Source organism: Oncorhynchus tshawytscha, linkage group LG06 (genome assembly GCF_018296145.1).
Source record: "Oncorhynchus tshawytscha isolate Ot180627B linkage group LG06, Otsh_v2.0, whole genome shotgun sequence".
Taxonomy (NCBI): Eukaryota; Metazoa; Chordata; class Actinopteri; order Salmoniformes; family Salmonidae; genus Oncorhynchus; species Oncorhynchus tshawytscha.
The window spans coordinates 16,602,340-16,627,443 of NC_056434.1; the positions used below are offsets into that span (position 1 = coordinate 16,602,340).

The 25,104-nt window shown below is 42.7% G+C and overlaps 1 protein-coding gene across 5 annotated transcripts in view; it reads left to right on the plus strand.

The window, feature by feature from the left end:
* The window catches only part of LOC112252129 (cAMP-specific 3',5'-cyclic phosphodiesterase 4C), a 172,534-nt gene that overhangs the window by 84,268 nt on the left and 63,162 nt on the right, over positions 1 to 25,104 (plus strand). The window lies entirely within an intron of this gene.

Genomic DNA, 25,104 nt, shown 5'->3' on the forward strand with positions numbered 1-25,104 from the left:
CCTCCAAAAGTCTGGTTCATCCTTAGGAGCAATTTCCAAACGCCTGAAAGTACTGTGTTCATCTGTACAAACAATAGTACGCAAGTATAAACACCATGGGACCACACAGCCGTCATATCGCTCAGAAAGAAGACGCATTCTGTCTCCTAGAGATGAACGTACTTTGGTGCGAAAAGTGCAAATCAATCCCAGAACAACAGCAAATGTTCTTGTGAAGATGCTGGAGGAAACAGATACAAAAATATCTATATCCACAGTAAAACATGTCCTACATAACCTGAAAGGCTGCTCAGCGAGGAAGAAGCCACTGCTCCAAAAACGGCATAAAAAAGTCAGACTACGGTTTGCAACTTCACATGGGGACAAATATCTTACTTTTTGGTGAAATGTCCTCTGGACTGATGGAGGAAAAAAATTGAACTGTTTGGCCATAACGACCATTGGAGGAGGAAAAAGGGGGAGCTTGCAAGCCAAAGAACACCATCCCAACCGTGAAGCACAGGTGTGGCAGCATCATGTTGTGGGGGTGCTTTGCTGCAGGAGGGACTGGTGCACTTCACAAAATAGATGGCTTCACGAGGATGGAAAATTATGTGGACATATTTAAAACCTCTTACAGCTACCCCCTACTTTTTTAAATTTCCGCCTGAAGACATACCCAAATCTAACTGCCTGTAGCTCAGGCTCAGAACCAAAGATATACATATTCTTGATTTCATTTGAAAGAAAACACTCTGAAGTTTGTGTAAATGTGAAATGAATGTAGGAGAATATAACACAATAGATCTGGTTTAGATAATACAATGAAAAAAAAACATACGTTTTTTATTTTTACATCTTTTAAGTGAACAAGATAGGATGATGGCGACAATTTCAGTGAAGGGCAACATTACTTGTGCAAAGTTTCAGAATGATAACTTCCAAAATTAGTGTGCTACATGACATTTATCATGAAGTCAACCAGGTGTCCCACACAATTAGCCCAAATGTACCCAAGTGGCCAAATTGGTGAAATTATACATTTTGAATGGAATAACTATATACAAAATACCAAAATGTTATTCTAACACACACACCCAAAAAATGGAGAAAAAACATGAAAAAATATATACATTTACAAAATAACACTTTCAATATTTGGAAGACCCTAAGTCCTCAACACAATATTGTGCTGCTAATGCCAGGTGCCATAGCAGTCTCTTTCTGTTGTAAAGCAGGGGGTCACCAAGCATGTGGTGCAGGTGATGGGGGGACTTCATTTTGCAAAGAACACAGAGATGCCTCCATGCTGTGCCCTTTTGGCCCCGAGGCACATCCATGCCTGCAGAAATACATTTGGGCAGATGAACACCACTTGTGGCAGGAGCTGGATGAACCAGCTTCAGTGGGGGATGGACACCTTGGCCCTGGGGGCTCCCATTCGGAGTCAGTGTCACTGTGAAAGAAAATGTTCAGTTAGAATAGTTTCACATATGAGCCCTGTATCAACAGGTATAATAAACATATATATATATATATATATATATATAGAGTACAGGGTACACAAGGTTGAATATATTATTATAGACCTGCTAGATCTACTGTCTCATTTATATTATGACAGACCAGCTAGATCTACTGTCTATTTTATATTATGACATTTCAGCTAGATCTACTGTCTCTATTATGTTATGACAGACCAGCTAGATCTACTGTCTCCATCTCAACAGCCTCAAATAGGCTATTTCATGTGGGGGTGGTTTGGGGCAGCAGACACATGCATCTCACATTACATTTTTATATATTGCTACTAAAATTTTTAAAAATCACAAATAATATTTTATATTATTAATTTCAAACAATGGCATTGGCATGAGAAGAACTTACCAGTCCATAACGATGTCCTCTCCATTCAAAAAATATTCCTCCATTTGGGAATCGCTAAATGAATCGTCCTCCAACAATCTCTGTCTCACTTTCCCGATCAATTTCTTCTAAAATTGTGTGTACATCTGTATATCTAGACTTAGATTTAGCTTTCCCTGACTTAGTCGCCATACTGATGCAGTTAACCCAGGTAAAATTAAAATAAAACTGATTGATATATAAACAGCTGAAGATGCGCTTTACCAAAACAACGCTGTGCGTAACATGCGTTGCTCCTTCCGGTATGAAACTTCAATGGCGAATGACCCTCTTTACGCCGGAGTTTACTACATGGGTTGGACTTCCAACACATAAACATTACATATTGCCGTTTACCTCAGCTCATTGGCTATCTACCCAGCTAGATTTCAAGACGATCAGTGGTCATTGGGTTAAAATACAGTCAATCAACGAAACAGCGGTCATATCATTGGTGCACAATGATGTCATTACTTGTTGTCTTCAAATCGGTTTCTTTCAGTCAATACGTCCCGCGAAATGACCCATCAAGTTTGGTTGTGTTACAAACAAACGAGTTGATTGCAATGAAACCAAACATAACTGGAAAAGTCACGTTTAGTGTGTGTATTTACATCGAATGTGTCGTCGAAAATGGAATGAGACGGAATTCACGACACAAGCGGTTCACAAAATGTTTCGTGTTAGGCTATAAAAATGGATTTTATCAAACAAAAGACCATTCATTGTGTACCAATGAGCATTGGGATTGGAAACAGAGTAAGATCGTCAAAGGTAAACAATTTATTTTATTGCAGTTTGTGATTTTGTTACGCCTGTGCTGGTTGAAATAGTTGTTTTTAATGGGGCTCTATCCTCAGATAATCACATTGTATTCTTTCACAGTAAATCCTTTTTTAAATCTGACAACGCAGTTGGATTAGCAAGATTCTAGGCTTTCGAAACATGTGAGACACTTGTATTTTCGTGAATGTTTAATATGACTATTTTATGTAGCGATCACCGTATGTTGTCGAATTCCATCTCGCTAACGGGTTCGGTGCGCAGAGAGGTTAAGCAACATCTCAAAACAGTAGTCAGGAAGGGTAGCCTAGTGGTAAGAGCATTGGGTAACCAGAAGGTTGCAAGTTCAAACCACTGAGCTGACAAGGTACAAATCTGTCGTTCTGCCCCTGAACAGGCAGTTAACCCACTGCTCCTAGGCCGTCATTGAAAATAAGAATTTGTTCTTAACTGACTTGCCTAGTTAAATAAAAAAAGCTTGGTTGCAAATGGGTCTTCCAAATGGACAATGACCCCAAGCATACTTCCAAAGTTGTGGCAGAATGGCTTAAGGACAACAAAGTCAAGGTATCGGAGCAGCCATCACAATACCCTGACCTCAATCCTATAGAAATTTTGTGGGCAGAACTGAAAAAGCGTGTGCAAGCAAGGAGGTGAAAAACTTTTGTTATTGACCAAATACTTATTTATCTCAATACTTTGTTATATACCCTTTGTTGGCAATGACAGAGGTCAAATGTTTTCTGTAAGTCTTCACAAGGTTTTCACACACTGTTGCTGGTATTTTGGCCCATTCCACATTCCACCCCCCCCCACCACCACACTCTGCTGCTGAAATGGTAGTAGTTAACTGGAAAGCAGGTTTTGAATAATGTTTTTGTAAGAGTAAAATGTACACAGATTTACAGCACTTTCATTATAGTTTTACGCATAATCCAATAATTGTATAATATAGAATATTTGATTTATACAACTAATATTATTTTTATTCTATTACCAATCACAACTGTGGCACCACCCCTAATGGACAGGTTAAGATTCTCTAAGAAAATATATGCTGAAATTTCTCATGTATGTCAGTGCTGTTTTTTTTGGATAATAAGTTAATTGTTTATCACATGTGAATAGTCCTGGAGTGTCCTTTTTCGAATGTTAATGTTTACATACTGTTTTACTAATTTCATATGTGTATATACTGTATTCTAGTCAATGCTACTCCGACATTGCTCGCCCTAATAATTATATATTTCTTAATTACATTCTTTTACTTTGAGATTTGTGTGTATTGTTGTGAATTGTTAGATACTACTGCACTGTTGGAGCTAGAAACATAAGCATTTTGCTACACCCGCAGTAACATTGCTAAATATGTGTATGTGGCCAATAAAATTTGATTTGATTTGATGAAAGACCTGACTTCATCCAGTTTCTGGAAAGGTGGATTGGCAGTATAGGCACATGCATATTGTCAACATTTGCATATTTTCTTACATTATTTAATTTTTTAATTTTTATACAAAACAAATATTATATTTGTGTCTAAATTCAACTGGTTAATTTTGATTTAGATATAAAGAGAAAAAAAACATAGTAGGGTGTGTGTGGTGCCTGGTGTTGTATACTATTCATGGGAATATATTTGTAAATATACTGCTCAAAAAAATAAAGGGAACACTAAAATAACACATCCTAGATCTGAATGAATGAAATATTCTTATTAAATACTTTGGTCTTTACATAGTTGAATGTGCTGACAACCAAATCACACAAAAATTATCAATGGAAATCAAATTTATCAACCCATGGAGGTCTGGATTTGGAGTCACACTCAAAATTAAAGTGGAAAACCACACTACAGGCTGATCCAACTTTGATGTAATGTCCTTAAAACAAGTCAAAATGAGGCTCAGTAGTGTGTGTGGCCTCCACGTGCCTGTATGACCTCCCTACAACGCCTGGGCATGCTCCTGATGAGGTGGCGGATGGTCTCCTCCCAGACCTGGACTAAAGCATCCGCCAACTCCTGGACAGTCTGTGGTGCAACGTGGCGTTGGTGGATGGAGCGAGACATGATGTCCCAGATGTGCTCAATTGGATTCAGGTCTGGGGAACGGGCGGTCCGGTCCATAGCATCGATGCCTTCCTCTTATAGGAACTGGTGACACACTCCAGCCACATGAGGTCTAGCATTGTCTTGCATTAGGAGGAACCCAGGGCCAACCGCACCAGCATATGGTCTCACAAGGAGTCTGAGGATCTCATCTCGGTACCTAATGGCAGTCAGGCTACCTTTGGCGAGCACATGGAGGCCCCCCAAAGAAATGCCACCCCACACCATGACTGACCCACCGCCAAACCGGTCATGCTGGAGGATGTTGCAGACAGCAGAACGTTCTCCACGGCGTCTCCAGACTGTCACATCTGTCACATGTGCTCAGTGTGAACCTGCTTTCATCTGTGAAGAGCACAGGGTGCCAGTGGCGAATTTGCCAATCTTGGTGTTCTCTGGCATATGCCAAATGTCCTGCACGGTGTTGGGCTTTAAGCACAACCCCCACCTGTGGACGTCGGGCCCTCATACCACCCTCATGAAGTCTGTTTCTGACTGTTTGAGCAGAGGAAGCCAGGAAGCATAGGAACTGAGAAGTGGTCTGTGGTTATTACATGTAGAACCACTCCTTTATTGGGGGTGTCTTGCTAATTGCCTATAATTTCCACCTGTTGTCTATTCCACCTGTTTCCACCTGTTGTCTATTCCATTTGCACAACAGCATGTGAAATTTATTGTCAATCAGTGTTGCTTCCTAAGTGGACAGTTTGATTTCACAGAAGTGTGATGGACTTGGAGTTACATTGTGTTGTTTAAGTGTTCCCTTTATTTTTTTGAGCAGTGTAGTTTGTTTTCTTTATCAGCCTGGTATAAAGGGGTACTTCAGGATTCTGGCATGCTAGTAGATACCCCTAGACTTCATTGTGCTAACGCTAGTTAGCATTGGCTCACGAACCTGCAGTGCCTTCAGAAAGTATTCACACTGCTTTACTTTTTCCCCATTTTGTTGTGATATGAAGTGGGATTAAATTGTACATTTTTGTCAATGATCTTCACAAAATACTCTGTCAAAGTGGATTTAAAAAAAAAAAATTGTAAAAACAATCATGAAAAACAAAACACTGTTTTCATTACATAGGTATTCAACCCCCTTAGCTAATACACCCAGTCTTTCTGGTAAATTCTCTAAGAGCGTTCCACACCTGGATTGTGCAACATTTGTCCATTTGTAATCTTTTAAAAAGTATTTAAGCTCTGTCAAATTGGATGTTGATCATTGCTAGACAGCCATTTTCAGGTCATAGATTTTTAAGCAGATTTACAGTGCATTCGGAAAGTATTCAGACCCCTTGACTTTTTCCACATTTTGATACGTTTTGTTATGTTCCAGCCTTGTTCTAAAATGGATTAAATAGTTTTTCCCCAGTCATCAATCTACAGACAATACCCCATAATGACATAGCAAAAATACGTTTTTAGAAATTGTAGCAAATTTATGAAAAAAATCTATTATATCACTGAAGTATTCAGACACTTTACTCAGTACTTTGTTGAAGCACCTTTGGCAGCGATTACAGCCTTGAGTCTTCTTGGGTATGATACTACAAGCTTGACACACCTTTTATTTGCGGAGTTTCTCCCATGCTACCACAACCATTTCTCCCATTCTCCCGTCTGAATACTACACCATAGTACCCTCCAAACTCATCATTAACTGACTGTTAAACAGCCATCACTAACATTGAGTGGCTGCTGCCAACATACTGACTTAAATCTCGAGCCACTTTGACAATTAAGAAAATTGGATGGAATAAATGTATCACTAGCCACTTTAAACAATGCCACTTTTTATAATGTTTTACATACATACCCTACATTACTCATCTCAGATGTGTATATACTGTACTCTATACTATCTACTGCATCTTGCCTGTCGTTCGGCCATCGCTCATCCATATATTTTCATGTACATATTCTTATTCATTCCTTTACACTTGTGAATAAAAGGTAGTTGTTGTGAAATTGTTGGATTACTTGTTAGAAATTACTGCATGGTCGGAACTAGAAGCACAAGCATTTCGCTACAATCGCATTAACATCTGCTAAGCATGTGTATGTGACAAACTAAATTTAGATTTGATTCGTCTCTGCAGATCCTCTCAAACTCTGTCAGGTTGGATGGGGAGCGTCGCTGCACGGCGCCTCCAGAGATGTTTAATCGGGTTCAAGTCCAGGCTCTGGCTGGGCCACTCAAGGACATTCAGATACTTGTCCCAAAGCCACTCCGGCGTTGTCTTTGCTGTGTGCTTAGGGTTGTTGTCCTGTTACAAGGTGAACCTTCGCCCCAGTCTGAGATCCTGAGCGCTCTGGAGCAGGTTTTCATCAAGGATCTCTCTATAATGAATGCACCGTTCATTTTTTTCCTCGATCCTGACTAGTCTCCCAGTCCCTGCCGCTGCAAAACATCCTCACAGTATGATGCTGCCACCACCATGCTTCACTGTAGGGATGGTGCCAGGTTTCCTCCAGATGTGATGCTTGGTGTTCAGGCCGATGAGTTCAATCTATTATTGCACAGAGAGTTCATGCAATTTATTATGTGACTTGTTAAGCAAATGTTTACTCCTGAACTTATTTAGGCGTGCCATAACAAAGTGGTTGAATAGTTTCAGCATTTCATATTTTATTAATTTGTGAAAATGTTGAACAACATTTCCACTTTCACATTATGGGGTATTGTGTGTAGGCCAGTGACAAAAAATCTTAATTTGATCCATTTTTAATTCAGTCCAACACAAATGTTTTGGGAAAAAGTCAAGGGGTGTGAATACTTTCTGAAGGCACTGTACCTCTAGCTTATTTCATACTGGACACAGAGACATACAAATGATATCCACAAGTTCATACGACTGGGGAAGTAGATGAATGGCCTCATTGCCAAAATCCTGAAGTAATCCCTTTAAGTTGCCTCTAAGAGCTGATCCAAGGTCAGTTTTAGGGTTTAACCCCTAACGGCTGAGGTTAAGATTAGGTCTGGGTTTGCTGAACCCACATCAGGGTTTAGAATTTTTTTGTTGTTGTTGCAATCCATAAAAGTAGGGAGTCAAAGTAAAAGGGAATGATCTGTGCTTCCTTGCCAGGATTAACAACCCAGTTTAGGTTAATTACACAGAGGGGCCTACCACACCATCAAGTTTAAAGTTTTATTAGTCATATAAAACTCATCGACGGGGCTGTAGTGGAACAGGTTGAGAGCTTCAAGTTCCTTGGTGTCCACATCACCAACAAACTATCATGGTCCAAGCACACCAAGACAGTTGTGAAGAGGGCACGACAAAGCCTATTCCCCCTCGCGAGACTGAACAGATTTGGCATGGGTCCTCAGATCCTCAAAAGGTTCTACAGCTGGACCATCGAGAGCATCCTGTCTGGTTGCATCACTGCCTGGTATGATAACTGCTCGGCCGCCGTCCGCAAGGCACTACAGAGGGTAGCGCGTACGGCCCAGTACATCACTGGATCCAAGCTTCCTGTCATCCAGGACCTCTATACCAGGTGGTGTCAGAGGAAGGCCCTAAAAATTGTCAGACTCCAGCCACCCTAGTCATAGACTGTTCTATCTGCTACTGCACAGCAAACGGTACCGGAGCGCCATGTGTAGGTCCAAGAGGCTTCTTAAAAGCTTCTACCTCCAAGCCATAAGACTCCTGATCAGCTAATTAAATGGCTACCCAGACCCTTCTTTATGCTGCTGCTACTCTTTATAATCTATACATAGTCACTTTAACTCTACCTACATGTACATATTACCGTAATTACCTCGACTAACTGGTGCCCCCGCACATTGACTCTGTACCGGTAGCCCCTGTATATAGCCTCGATTGTTATTTTACTGTTAATCATTTGTTACTTTTATTTTCTATTTTTTACTTAACACATCTTTTTTATTTATTTATTTATTAACTTCTTAAAGCATTGTTGGTTGATGGCTTGTAAGTAAGCATTTCACTGTTGTATTCGGCGCATGTGACAAATAACATTTGATTTGATATGTACAGGATACACATGGTATACACCGTCCAACTAAATGCTTACCTGCATGTTCCTTCTCGACAATACATCAACAATAAGAAAAGTTAAGAATACAAACATAATGTAAATGGTTCAATAGAATACAATATCTTATTTTTTAGCATAAGTATAATAGAGGAAGGCACAATTGTTTTTTTTAAATGATATTGCCACAAGACCCCATACAAAACCTTGAGATGTCATAGCACAGTATTTGGCTGGAAACCTTGACTTGAAATCAAGGTGCACGTTCAAGCAACAAGGGCAGGAAAACTGACTACATTTGTATGTCAGGAAAATTGGCATTAACAGATGATACACGCACAAAAGCTAGCGGCTGGTATCAACGTCAAAGAAGATAAATAAAGTCTCTGACAGTGTAGGGAGTGTGAACTGTGAAGCCTCGCAGAAGACAACCTCAAGAGGGATGCATCATAACGGTATGTGTTGGCAGCCGAGCACTTTCTGCGGTTGCCGCTCAAGATTTAGTTTATGCTCGTATTCTTTTCTTTATTTCTTATTGTTGCATTGTCGAGAAGGAACCTGCAAGGAAGCATTTGGTTGGAAGATGTATACCTGTACAAACGACTAATAAAACTTGAAGAGAAAGTACTTCAAATCAAATCAAATTTTATTTGTCACATACACATGGTTAGCAGATGTTAATGCGAGTGTAGCGAAATGCTTGTGCTTCTAGTTCCGACAATGCAGTAATAACGAGCAAGTAATCTAACTAACAATTCCAAAAAAAACTACTGTCATACACAGTGTAAGGGGATAAAGAATATGTACATAAGGATATATGAATGAGTGATGGTACAGAGCAGCATAGGCAAGATACAGTAGATGATATCGAGTACAGTATATACATATGAGAAGTATGTAAACCAAGTGGCATAGTTAAAGTGGCTAGTGATACATGTATTACATAAGGATGCAGTCGATGATATAGAGTACAGTATCAACGTATGCATATGAGATGAACAATGTAGGGTAAGTAACATTATATAAGGTAGCATTGTTTAAAGTGGCTAGTGATATATTTACATCATTTCCCATCAATTCCCATGATTAAAGTGGCTGGAGTAGAGTCAGTGTCATTGACAGTGTGTTGGCAGTAGCCACTCAATGTTAGTGGTGGCTGTTTAACAGTCTGATGGCCTTGAGATAGAAGCTGTTTTTCAGTCTCTCGGTCCCAGCTTTGATGCACCTGTACTGACCTCGCCTTCTGGATGGCAGCGGGGTGAACAGGCAGTGGCTCGGGTGGTTGATGTCCTTGATGATCTTTATGGCCTTCCTGTAGCATCGGGTGGTGTAGGTGTCCTGGAGGGCAGGTAGTTTGCCCCCGGTGATGCGTTGTGCAGACCTCACTACCCTCTGGAGAGCCTTACGGTTGAGGGCGGTGCAGTTGCCATACCAGGCGGTGATACAGCCCGCCAGGATGCTCTCGATTGTGCATCTGTAGAAGTTTGTGAGTGCATTTGGTGACAAGCCAAATTTCTTCAGCCTCCTGAGGTTGAAGAGGCGCTGCTGCGCCTTCCTCACGATGCTGTCTGTGTGAGTGGATCAATTCAGTTTGTCTGTGATGTGTATGCCGAGGAACTTAAAACTTGCTACCCTCTCCACTACTGTTCCATCGATGTGGATGGGGGTGTTCCCTCTGCTGTTTCCTGAAGTCCACAATCATCTCCTTAGTTTTGTTGACGTTGAGTGTGAGGTTATTTTCCTGACACCACACTCCGAGGGCCCTCACCTCCTCCCTGTAGGCCGTCTCGTCGTTGTTGGTAATCAAGCCTACCACTGTTGTGTCGTCCGCAAACTTGATGATTGAGTTGGAGGCGTGCATGGCCACGCAGTCATGGGTGAACAGGGAGTACAGGAGAGGGCTCAGAACGCACCCTTGTGGGGCCCCAGTGTTGAGGATCAGCGGGGAGGAGATGTTGTTGCCTACCCTCACCACCTGGGGGCGGCCCGTCAGGAAGTCCAGTACCCAGTTGCACAGGGCGGGGTCGAGACCCAGGGTCTCGAGCTTGATGACGAGCTTGGAGGGTACTATGGTGTTGAATGCCGAGCTGTAGTCGATGAACAGCATTCTCACATAGGTATTCCTCTTGTCCAGATGGGTTAGGGCAGTGTGCAGTGTGGTTGAGATTGCATCGTCTGTGGACCTATTTGGGCGGTAAGCAAATTGGAGTGGGTCAAGGGTGTCAGGTAGGGTGGAGGTGATATGGTCCTTGACTAGTCTCTCAAAGCACTTCATGATGACGGATGTGAGTGCTACGGGGCGGTAGTCGTTTAGCTCAGTTACCTTAGCTTTCTTGGGAACAGGAACAATGGTGGCCCTCTTGAAGCATGTGGGAACAGCAGACTGGTATAGGGATTGATTGAATATGTCCGTAAACACACCGGCCAGCTGGTCTGCGCATGCTCTGAGGGCGCGGCTGGGGATGCCGTCTGGGCCTGCAGCCTTGCGAGGGTTAACACGTTTAAATGTCTTACTCACTTCGGCTGCAGTGAAGGAGAGACCGCATGTTTCCGTTGCAGGCCGTGTCAGTGGCACTGTATTGTCCTCAAAGCGGGCAAAAAGTTATTTAGTCTGCCTGGGAGCAAGACATCCTGGTCTGTGACTGGGCTGGGTTTCTTCCTGTAGTCCGTGATTGACTGTAGACCCTGCCACATACCTCTTGTGTCTGAGCCGTTGAATTGAGATTCTACTTTGTCTCTGTACTGGCGCTTAGCTTGTTTGATAGCCTTGCGGAGGGAATAGCTGCACTGTTTGTATTCAGTCATGTTACCAGACACCTTGCCCTGATTAAAAGCAGTGGTTCGTGCCTTCAGTTTCACACGAATGCTGCCATCAATCCACGGTTTCTGGTTAGGGAATGTTTTAATCGTTGCTATGGGAACGACATCTTCAACGCACGTTCTAATGAACTCGCACACCGTATCAGCATATTCGTCAATGTTGTTGTCTGACGCAATACGAAACATCTCCCAGTCCACGTGATGGAAGCAGTCTTGGAGTGTGGAGTCAGCTTGGTCGGACCAGCGTTGGACAGACCTCAGCGTGGGAGCTTCTTGTTTTAGTTTCTGTCTGTAGGCAGGGATCAACAAAATGGAGTCGTGGTCAGCTTTTCCGAAAGGGGGCGGGGCAGGGCCTTATATGCGTCGCGGAAGTTAGAGTAACAATGATCCAGGGTCTTTCCACCCCTGGTTGCGCAATCGATATGCTGATAAAATTTAGGGAGTCTTGTTTTCAGATTAGCCTTGTTAAAATCCCCAGCTACAATGAATGCAGCCTCCGGATAAATCGTTTCCAGTTTGCAGAGAGTTAAATAAAGTTCGTTCAGAGCCATCGATGTGTCTGCTTGGGGGGGGATATATACGGCTGTGATTATAATCGAAGAGAATTCTCTTGGTAGATATTGCGGTCTACATTTGATTGTGAGGAATTCTAAATCAGGTGAACAGAAGGATTTGAGTTCCTGTATGTTTCTTTCATCACACCATGTCACGTTGGCCATAAGACATACGCCCCCGCCCGTCTTCTTACCAGAAAGATGTTTGTTTCTGTCGGCGCGATGCGTGGAGAAACCCGCTGGCTGCACCACTTCGGATTGCGTCTCTCCAGTTAGCCATGTTTCCGTGAAGCAAAGAACGTTACAGTCTCTGATGTCCCTCTGGAATGCTACCCTTGCTCGGATTTCATCAACCTTGTTGTCAAGAGACTGGACATTGGCAAGAAGAATGCTAGGAAGTGGTGCACGATGTGCCCGTCTCCGGAGTCTGACCAGAAGACCGCTTCGTTTCCCTCTTTTTCTGAGTCGTTTTTTTTTTGGTCGCTGCATGTGATCCACTCGGTTACACTGGTTGTAAGGCAGAACACAGGATCCGCATCGCGAAAAACATATTCTTGGTCGTACTGATGGTGAGTTGACGCTGATCTTATATTCAGTAGTTCTTCTCGGCTGTATGTAAAGAAACCTAAGATGACCTGGGGTACTAGTGTAAGAAATAACACGTAAAAAAACAAAAAACTGCATAGTTTCCTAGGAACGCGAAGCGAGGCGGCCATCTCTGTCGGCGCCGGAAGTTCAGATGAGATGCAATTGTCTAGAGGACTTTAGATTATCCTGCGCTGGCCAGATATTCACCAGAAGTACAGTAGCTGCAGTCTTTATGCGATAGGGCTGATTTATGTTGTACTGTAGTTATGATGGCTGCCTTTGTATTGCATACCTCTGATACAGAACACACCTACGAAGTCATTTATGGCGTTTTATTTTCTGACGTAAATCCATGTAATGATGACGTCTTAATTTTCGCAAAAGAGGCTTCTTACTACTCTGTAGGCCTACACCTTTTCTAGTTGGTTGTCCTTCCCAGATTTGTCCGTTCTTGTCTGTCAAGAGTTTTACAGATTTTGTACATGTTCATTCAGTTTGCTGTCACACTCACTGTGACCAGACTGGACACACACCTTGCACTTGCTGTGACAGACTCATAGACTCAGACCTAGCAAGAGGACTGCACACACACCTCTTTGATGCACTTAGTCCCCCTTTGTCTGGAGCAATTAATCATACAGAGGGGGTTGATAAACAAACTAGGTTCATTATAACCAAACATGGACTAATGTGGAAAACTCCATAACATAAGACTGCCCTGGTTACCATTGACTAACAGTCATGGAAGACAAACAGGCCTTTATAGAAAAATGTATGGTGTGTGTTCTGTCTTGTCCCTTGATTTTAATATCTAGCCTCCCATGTTCTCTTCTGTATCAGCTCCAGCCAAGCCTACAGACCTCCCCAGTCTCTGTCCCACTCAGACTGTTTCCACGCTGCACCTGAGTGACAGATCGATGAGCATGTTTGGGTGTGTTTTCATGCTTTAATGAGGCTGTTTGATGAGGGCCTAAGGGGTCTATAATGGGTTGGGTCTGACCCAGGACCATGCAGGGGAGGGGGCACAATCTGACACACTCTGACACACTCCAGGACACCCCCAGTCCACTCCTGATAAGGGTCACTTAAGTGTCAAATTCTTATTTTAGAATTTAGCTGTCCCTCTGGTCTGTGTTGTATTATATGTACCCGTAGCCTACCGATATGATGTTTTTTGTATCCTGCCCAGATGCAGTGGATAGGAATGAGCTCGATAGTGAACTGCCAGAGAACATACACACCATACTTTCTTACTCCAAGGTGGCATAGCAGTTCAGACGTCTTTTGTCCTCGTCTTGTCGTGTCCTGTATATATATATATATATATATATATATATATATATATATATATATATATATATATATTTGCAACTTTTTTCACAAACATTTTATTTTTATTTTCCATCAACTCATCTTCAAAACACTCTCCTGCAACCCGCCTCACGAATTTATATTTATAAAAAAGTATTATTTACCTCAAATCTGTAATCCTCCAAGAAGCTAGCCAGAAACTCCAAGAAGCTAGCCTGAAACTAGCCAGAAGCTAATCAGAAGCTAGTTCAGAAGCTAGTTAGCTTCTTTACTGGCAAATCGTTGGTATTAAGCTAACCACGGTTTGTGGTCATCAGCTATCCTTTAGCTCGAAAATATATCGCCAGTTCTGTACGGCGCAGCGCGGCTCGGAACGGAACATACCGGACCAATTTTTCTCTCCATGTCCCTGGATTTCGACTGCTCTCTGGACATTCATACCCGGATCTCACAGCTAGCTAGCTGCTATCCGTGTGACTATCGGCCTTCGTCGATTCCGGAGCAAACATCAATTATTCCGGAGCTAGCCAGCTCCGTCAATCACTCCTGAGTTCCATCAATCACTCCTGGGCTGCAGTCACCTATCCGGACCCGTTTTACTGCCTACGCGGAGCCCCACCGGGCCTTCACAACTGGACTGCCGACGTTATCTACCCGAAGGAGATCCGGCTGGCTCCTCCGTCGCGACGTTACCTGAACGCCCATCTGCGGCCTGCTAACCGTTAGCTGTCTTACCGGCTGCTATCTGAATAGACAATCGGACAATTTATTTATTTTTATTATTATTATGTTTTCTTCTTGGGCCTCTATAACTATTGTTTTTATTTTTGTTGTTGTTGTGTGATTTGGATTAATCCCCTCTACCACACGGAACCCCACTAATCTACTGACAGAACGCAAGAGGTGGCTAACAACAGACCTCCATCCTATGCTAGCTTGCTACCGATGGCCTGGCTAGCTGTCTAAATCGCAGTGACCCCCAACCAACCTCTCCACTCACTGGACCCTTTTGATCACTCGACTAAGCATGCCTCTCCTTAATGTCAATATGTCTTGTCCATTGCTGTTCTGGTTAGTGTTTATTGGCTTATTTCACTGTAGAGCCTCTAGTCCTGCTCACTATACCTTATCCAACCTATTAGTTCCACCACCCACACATGCAATGACATCTCCTGGTTTCAATGATGTTTCTAGAGACAATATCTCTCTCTTCATCACTCAATACCTAGGTTTACCTCCACTGTATTCACATACTACCATACCTTTGTCTGTACATTATACCTTGATGCTATTTTACCGCCCCCAGAAACCTCCTTTTACTCTATGTTCCAGACGTTCTAGACGACCAATTCTCATAGCTTTTAGCCGTACCCTTATTCTACTCCTCCTATGTTCCTCTGGCGATGTAGAGGTGAATCCAGGCCCTGCAGTGCCTAGCTCCACTCCTATTCCCCAGGCGCTCTCTTTTGACGTCTTCTGTAACCGTAATAGCCTTGGTTTCATGCATGTTAACATTAGAAGCCTCCTCCCTAAGTTTGTTCTATTCACTGCTTTAGCACACTCTGCCAACCCGGATGTTCTAGCTGTGTCTGAATCCTGGCTTAGGAAGACCAACAAAAATTCAGAAATTTTAATTCCAAACTATAACATTTTCAGACAAGATAGAACTGCCAAAGGGGGCGGTGTTGCAATCTACTGCAAAGATAGCCTGCAGAGTTCTGTCCTACTATCCAGGTCTGTACCCAAACAATTTGAACTTCTACTTTTAAAAATCTACCTCTCTAAAAACAAGTCTCTCACCGTTGCCGCCTGCTATAGACCACCCTCTCACCCTCTGCCCCCAGCTGTGCTCTGGACACCATATGTGAACTGATTGAACCCCATCTATCTTCAGAGTTCGTGCTGCTAGGCGACCTAAACTGGAACATGCTTAACACCCCAGCCATCCTACAATCTAAACTTGATGCCCTCAATCTCACACAAATTATCAATGAACCTACCAGGTACTTCCCCAAAGCCTTAAACACGGGCACCCTCATAGATATCATCCTAACCAACTTCCCCTCTAAATACACCTCTGCTGTCTTCAACCAAGATCTCAGCGATCACTGCCTCATTGCCTGCATCTGTAATGGGTCAGCGGTCAAACGACCTCCACTCATCACTGTAAAACGCTCCCTGAAACACTTCTGCGAGCAGGCCTTTCTAATCGACCTGGCCGGGGTATCCTGGAAGGATATTGATCTCATCCCGTCAGTAGAGGATGCCTGGATATTTTTTTTAAAATGCCTTCCTAACCATCTTAAATAAACATGCCCCATTCAAGAAATTTAGAACCAGGAACAGATATAGCCCTTGGTTCTCCCGGTTCTCCCCAGACCTGACTGCCCTTAACCAACACAAAAACATCCTATGGCGTTCTGCATTAGCATCGAACAGCCCCCGTGATATGCAGCTGTTCAGGGAAGCTAGAAACCATTATACACAGGCAGTTAGAAAAGCCAAGGCTAGCTTTTTCAAGCAGAAATTTGCTTCCTGCAACACTAACTCAAAAAAGTTCTGGGACACTGTAAAGTCCATGGAGATTAAGAACACCTCCTCCCAGCTGCCCACTGCACTGAAGATAGGAAACACTGTCACCATTGATAAATCCACCATAATTGAGAATTTCAATAAGCATTTTTCTACGGCTGGCCATGCTTTCCACCTGGCTACTCCTACCCCGGTCAACAGCACTGCACCCCCAACAGCAACTCGCCCAAGCCTTCCCCATTTCTCCTTCTCCCAAATCCATTCAGCTGATGTTCTGAAAGAGCTGCAAAATCTGGACCCCTACAAATCAGCCGGGCTAGACAATCTGGACCCTTTCTTTCTAAAATTATCTGCCGAAATTGTTGCCACCCCTATTACTAGCCTGTTCAACCTCTCTTTCGTGTCGTCTGAGATTCCCAAAGATTGGAAAGCAGCTGCGATCATCCCCCTCTTCAAAGGGGGGGACACTCTTGACCCAAACTGCTACAGACCTATATCTATCCTACCGTGCCTTTCTAAGGTCTTCGAAAGCCAAGTCAACAAACAGATTACCGACCATTTCGAATCTCACCATACCTTCTCTGCTCTGCAATCTGGTTTCAGAGCTGGTCATGGGTGCAACTCAGCCACGCTCAAGGTCCTAAACGATATCTTAACCGCCATCGATAAGAAACATTACTGTGCAGCCGTATTCATTGATCTGGCCAAGGCTTTCGACTCTGTCAATCACCACATCCTCATCGGCAGACTCGACAGCCTTGGTTTCTCAAATGATTGACTCGCCTGGTTCACCAACTACTTCTCTGATAGAGTTCAGTGTGTCAAATCGGAGGGTCTGCTGTCCGGACCTCTGGCAGTCTCTATGGGGGTGCCACAGGGGTTCAATTCTTGGACCGACTCTCTTCTCTGTATACATCAATGAGGTCGCTCTTGCTGCTGGTGAGTCTCTGATCCACCTCTACGCAGACGACACCATTCTGTATACTTCCGGCCCTTCTTTGGACACTGTGTTAACAACCCTCCAGGCAAGCTTCAATGCCATACAACTCTCCTTCCGTGGCCTCCAATTGCTCTTAAATACAAGTAAAACTAAATGCATGCTCTTCAACCGATCGCTACCTGCACCTACCCGCCTGTCCAACATCACTACTCTGGACGGCTCTGACTTAGAATACGTGGACAACTACAAATACTTAGGTGTCTGGTTAGACTGTAAAATCTCCTTCCAGACCCATATCAAACATCTCCAATCCAAAGTTAAATCTAGAATTGGCTTCCTATTTCGCATCAAAGCATCGTTCACTCATGCTGCCAAACATACCCTTGTAAAACTGACCATCCTCGAATCCTCCAATAGCCTCCAATACCCTACTCAACAAATTGGATGCAGTCTATCACAGTGCAATCCGTTTTGTCACCAAAGCCCCATATACTACCCACCATTGCGACCTGTACGCTCTCGTTGGCTGGCCCTCGCTTCATACTCGTCGCCAAACCCACTGGCTCCATGTCATCTACAAGACCCTGCTAGGTAAAGTCCCCCCTTATCTCAGCTCGCTGGTCACCATAGCATCTCCCACCTGTAGCACACGCTCCAGCAGGTATATCTCTCTAGTCACCCCCAAAACCAATTCTTTCTTTGGCCGCCTCTCCTTCCAGTTCTCTGCTGCCAATGACTGGAACGAACTACAAAAATCTCTGAAACTGGAAACACTTATCTCCCTCACTAGCTTTAAGCACCAACTGTCAGAGCAGCTCACAGATTACTGCACCTGTACATAGCCCACCTATAATTTAGCCCAAACAACTACCTCTTTCACAACTGTATTTAATTTTTATTTATTTATTTATTTTGCTCCTTTGCACCCCATTATTTTTATTTCTACTTTGCACATTCTTCCATTGCAAAACTACCATTCCAGTGTTTTACTTGCTATATTGTATTTACTTTGCCACCATGGCCTTTTTTGCCTTTACCTCCCTTCTCACCTCATTTGCTCACATTGTATATAGACTTGTTTATACTGTATTATTGACTGTATGTTTGTTTTACTCCATGTGTAAGTCTGTGTCGTTGTATCTGTCGAACTGCTTTGCTTTATCTTGGCCAGGTCGCAATTGTAAATGAGAACTTGTTCTCAACTTGCCTACCTGGTTAAATAAAGGTAAAATAAATAAATAAAATACAAATAAAAACATTACAGGAGAGTTGGCTACAGTTTATTTCCAAAAAGAAAACTTATTTTGTACTCCCTAACCACAGAATCGGTTAGAGATGTTCTTGCAGGGCCACAAAGCTGTTGGGAGGCCAATTAAACCAAACATTCCCTGCTGAACTTTTTAATGACCCAGCTCATTAGAAGTGAGATCTCGCTCCTTATCCCCCAATCACCTGCACAGAAGTAGATGTGATTCATTGGGAGATTGTTGTCATTGAAAATTTCTAACCTGGGCGATCAAACGCTGTCATTTAACACTCAAATAAAATGTTATTGGTCACATGCGCCAATTACAAAAGGGGTAGACTTTACAGTGAAATGCTTACTTACGAGCCCATTCCCATCCGTACAGAGTTAAAAAGTAAAACAAATATTTGCTAAATAAAAAAGGAAATAGTAACACACTAAAAACAATAACGAGGCTATGTACAAGAAGTACCAGTACCACGTCAATGTGCAGGGGTACGAGATAATTAAAGGTAATACATTATATACATGTGTGTATTTGTATTTATTAAGGATCCCCATTGGCTGCTGTCTTCCTGGGGTCCAGCACATCAAGGCAGTCATATACAATACAAAATATTTAATCACATATTTCATAACACTGTTCACAACACATTAAGTGTGTTCCCTCAGACCACTACTCTACTACCGCATATCTACAGTACAACACAAAATCCATGTCTGTGTGTGTAGAGTGTGTGTGTTAGTATGTGTGTGTTTCTCTCCACAGCACCCACTGTTCCATAAAGTGTATTTTTATTTGTTTTTTCGATCTGATTCTGTTTGTGGCACCTAAACACGACTGGACAGTAGTCCAGGTGAGACAAAACTATGGCCTGTAGGACCTGCCTTGTTGATGGTGTTGTTAAGAAGGCAGAGCAGCGCTTTATTATGGACAGACTTCTCCCCATGTTGTTGCATCAACATTTTTTGACCATTACAGTTACAGTTACCATTACTCAATTTCTACATTATTATCTCTTGAAAGCTATTAGCTCTTGATCTTCAAGAATAGGACTTGGAAACAAATTGTTTTACCTGAGCATAACCGCAAAACTAAGGACTTATTAGCAAGCCCTACTTTGTTGTTTATGAGTTTGTTGTCATGGAAGACTGATTGGGCTCATTGATTCAAGTTGAAAAGTACATCCTGCCCTCCTGGATTGGCATGCTTTGCACACTACTGAAAAGTGCTATTTACATGTGAAAAATTTGACAAATGCTGCATTTGCTATAGGCCCATTGTTTACCTTTTAGTAAAGTGAGTAAGTGACACTTGATATATTGCCAATATGCAGCTGTTTAAAGGGAAAATCCACAGATGAAACCATAACAAAACGGTTGCCCTGCCACTGTTTTGGTAAAAAGCTGAGGGATGGACCTGGAGAAATGTAACCACTCTCAGATAAATAATCAGAGCTATGGATGCAAGGACTGACCATCCATGATATCACAATTATTGTTTTAACCATGTTATGAGGCTATACAGTGTTTGTTTACATTTACAATGTTTACAAACATTGGAGGAAAACAAGCTTATATTTTGGGTTCTCATGGAGTCTGACAGATGAACTAAGTTCATTAGAGTTACCAGCCAAATGCTTCACAGAGTTCAAGTAACAGACACATCTCAACATCAACTGTTCAGAGGAGACTGCGTAAATCAGGCCTTCATGGTCGAATTGCAGCAAAGAAACCACTACTAAAGAACAGCAATAACGCGGCGCTCCAAGTAGCCCGGGGACTTTAATGCAGAGAAACTTAAATCTGTTTTACCAAATTTCTATCAGCATATTAAATGGGCAACCAGAGGAAAATAAACTCTGGACCACTTTGCAGATGCAAAGCTACAGAACTGTTTTGCTAGCACAGACTGGAATATGTTCTGGGATTCCTCCGATGGCATTGAGAAGTACATTCATCAATAAGTGCATCAATGACGTTGTCCCCACAGTGACCGTACGTACATACCCTAACCAGAAGCCATGGATTACAGGCAAAATCTGCACTGAGCTAAAGGCTAGAGCTGCCGCTTTTAAGGAGCAGGACTCTAACCCGGAAGCTTATAAGAAATTATGCAATGCCCTACAACGAACCATCAAACAGGCAAAGCATCAATACAGGACCAAGATTCGAATCGTACTACACCGGCTTCGACGCTCGTCGGATGTGGCAGGGCTTGCAAACCATTACAAACTACAAAGGGAAGCACAGCCGAGAGCTGCCCAGTGACACGAGCCTACCATACATGCTAAACTACTTCTATGCTCGCTTCGAGGCAAATAACACTGAAACATGCATGAGAGCACCAGCTTGTTCTGGAAGACTGTGTGATCACGCTCTCTGCAGCTGATGTGAGTAAGACCTTTGAACAGGTCAACATTCACAAGGCCACAGGGCCAGACAGATTGCCTGGATGTGTACTGCAAGCATGCACTGACCAACAGCAAAGTCACTCACATTTTTAACCTGTCCCTGTCCTGATACCAACATGTTTTAAGCAGACCACCATAGTCCCTGTGCCCAAGAACACTAAGGTAACCTGTCTACCGACCTGTAGCACTCACGTCTGTAGCCATGAAGTGCTTTGAAAGGCTAGTCATGGCTCACGTCAACACCATTATTCCAGAAACCCTCGACCCATTCCAATTTGCATACCACCCAAACAGGTCTACAGATGATGCAATCTCTATTGCACTCCACACTGCCCTTTCACACCTGGACAAAAGGAACACCTATGTGAGAATTCTATTAATTGACTACCGCCACACTGATCCTCTACACAGGGGCCGCTCAGGGGTGTGTGCTCAGTCCCCTCCTGTACTCCCTGTTCACTCATGACTGCACAGCCAGGCACGACACCATCAAGTTTGCCGATGACACAACAGTGGTATGCCTGATCACAGACAATGACGGGTGGTGCCAGGACAACAACCTCTCCCTCAACGTGATCAATACAAAGGAGATGATTGTGGACTACAGGAAAAAGAGGACTGAGCACTCCCCATTCTCATTAACGGGGCTGCAGTGGAGCAAGTTGAGATCTTCAAGTTCCTTGGTGTCCAGATCACCAACAAACTAACATAGTCCAAGCACACCAAGACAGTCGTGAAGAAGGCACGACAAAACCTATTCCCCCTCAGGAGAATGAAAAGATTTGGCATGGGTCCTCATCCTCAAAAGGTTCTACAGCTGCACCATCTAGAGCACTGGTTGCATCACTGCCTGGTATGGCAAATGCTCAGCCTCCTACCACAAGGAACTACAGAGGGTAGCGCGTACGTCCAGTACATCACTGGGGCCAAGCTTCCTGCCATCCAGGACCAGGTGGTGTCAGAGGAAGGTCCTGAAAATTGTGAGACTCCAGACACCCTAGTCATAGACTGTTCTCTCTGCTACCGCATGGCAAGCGGTACCGGAGTGCCAAGTCTAGGTCCAAGAGGCTTCTAAACAGCTTCTACCCCCAAGCCATAAGACTCCTAAATACCTAATCAAATGGCTACCCAGACTATTTGCATTGCCCCCCCCCCTCTTTTACACTGCTGCTACTCTCTGTTGTTATCATCTATGCATAGTCACTTTAATAACTCTACCTACATGTACATATTACCTCTCCTAACCGGCGCCCCCGCACATTGACTCTGTACCGGTATCCCCCTGTATATACTCACAATTGTTATTTTACTGCTGCTCTTTAATGACTTGTTTCTTTTATTTATTATTCTTATCTGTATTTTTTAAAACTGCATTGTTGGTTAGGGGCTCATTGTACAACACCTGTTGTATTCGGTGCTTGTGACTAATACAATTTGATTTGAAGAAGAAGAGACTTACTTGAGCCAAGAAACACGAGCAATGGACATCAGACCGGTGGAAATCTCTCCTTTGGTCTGATGAGTCCAAATTTGAGATTTTTGTTTCCAACCACTGTGTCTTTGTGAGCGCAGTGTAGATGAACGGATGATCTCCGCATGTGTGGTTCCCACCGTGAAGCATGGGGGTGTAGGGGTGCTTTGCTGGTGACACTGTCAGTGATTTATGTTGTATTTCAAGGAACACTTAACCAGCACGGCTACCACAGAATTCTGCAGTGATATGCAATCCTATCTGGTTTGAGCTTAGTGGGACTTTAATTTTGTTTTTCAACAGGACAATGACCCAAAACACCTCCAGGCTGTGTAAGGGCTATTTGACCAAGAAGGATAGTGATGGAGTGCTGCATCAGATGACCTGGCTTCCACAATCACCTGACCTTAACCCAATTGAGATGGTTTGGGATGAGTTGGACCGCAGAATGAAGGAAAAGCAGCCAACAAGTGCTCAGCATATGTGGGAACTCCTTCAAGACTGTTGGAAAAGCATTCCAGGTGAAGCTGGTGGAGAGATTGCCAAGTGTGAGCAAAGCTGTCATCGAGGCAAAGGGTGGCTACTTTGAAGAATCTAAAATCTAAAATATATTTAGATTTGTTTAACACTTTCTTTTGTTTGGTACATGATTCCATATGTGTTATTTCATAGTTGTGATGTCTTCACTATTATTCAACAATGTAGAAATTAGTAAAAAAAATAAAAATCCCTTGAATGAGTAGGTACGTCCAAACCTTTTACTGGTACTGTGTGTGTATATATAGATCGATCGATAGATAGATCATTTATAAGTCCAAAAATGGATGTAGCAACTTCTGCTATCAAATGTGTGTGAGTTTGAGAATGTGTCCATTAGGCCTATGGATTTATTAAAACATTTTATCAGCAAGAATTAAAAGCCCCACTTTTATTCCATAGTCTGGTATCCACACTATACAGCTGTTAGAGTGCATTTTTCACTGGCTGTCCACTAGTTTCAAAAACAATGATTGATAGGTAGCTTAAACTTCTTGAATTCAACCATTATTGGGTTTAAATAAACATTTAGATTTGTGAACAGCCATCCACAACAACCACAAATAGCTTAATAAGAGCGCAGCAGTGTGAGTCATATTAATGCGCTATGTAGATGTCAATAATAAGTGATATCCGTATCACCGTAGACTACACCACTGCTGTCATCTGTACCTCCCAGCGTTTATTCAAGTTGGATATTCTTTGAATCCTGACTGCAGTCTCACAATTGTGAGCCAGTTTGGACTGTAGCCTACATAAACCTAATCTTGCTCTTTTTCCGCGACCCATCGAACCCATTTGGTGTGTCATCATAGTGTCTGATTTGTGGTCAGACTCACTCAGGTGGAACAAACTTAACCCTGCACCTTTTTTCAATGCTGATTTAAATGTCATTGAGAAAACACAAACATCCTTTCTGAATTTAAATGTAATCCTCGAAGTAATCATTTTTAAAAGTATCTCTAATCTGATTACAATATTTTTGCTGGTAACAGATTACAGTTACTGTTTTTTTGGTAATCCCTTACATGTAATTTGTTAAACCCTGAGTTTAGGGTAGGGGTAAAAGTGACTAGGAAATCAGATATATATATATATATATATATATATATATATATATATATATATATATATATATATATAATAATAAACAGAGTAGCAGCAACGTGTGTGTGTTGGAGTGTCAGTGTAGTATGTGTGAGTGTGTGGGTAGAGTACAGTGAGTGTACATATAGCCAGTGCAAGAGAGTCAGTACAAAACAATTTAAGATAAATAAATAAATAAATAATGAAGGGTGTCAATGTAAATAGTCCAGGTAGCAATTTGATTAACTGTTCAGCAGGCTTATGGCTTGGGGTACAAGCTGTTCAGGTGCCTTTTGGTCCCAGACAAGACGCTCCGGTACTGCTTAACGTGCGGTAGCAGAGAGAACGGTCTATGACTTGGGTGGCTGGAGTCTTTGACCTTTGACTCTAGCCACCTGTAAGGTGTGTAGTGTCTAGGAAAAAGGTGAGGTCAGGGAGTAGGTTGTCTTGTTGTTGAGACAGAGGTTTTGTATCGTACAAGGCTCAGGGCTCATTAGCCTTTGTCAGCCCAATCCAGGGTGGATGATGATTACTGTGGCATTTTATTGAGCATCTGCAGCTACTGTAGCGTGAGAACGATCAGAGCCAACATGCCTGAGTTTGCCTGTCCTATGAAACTAAACTACTGGGTTTGCAGGCTTTTATTCCAGCCCTGGCCTGTCTGTGGCACAATGTAAAAAAAAAAAGTCTGTCTCAATTACAGTCTCATCTATAGTACAGCAAATGTGTTATGTACATATGTTGGTGGACTGGCTTTGTGCAAGAGTGACATTGCGTATGTTGTGGGTAGCGGTTTCCTGAGAAATAAGCCACTTTTTTGTATTTCCTAACT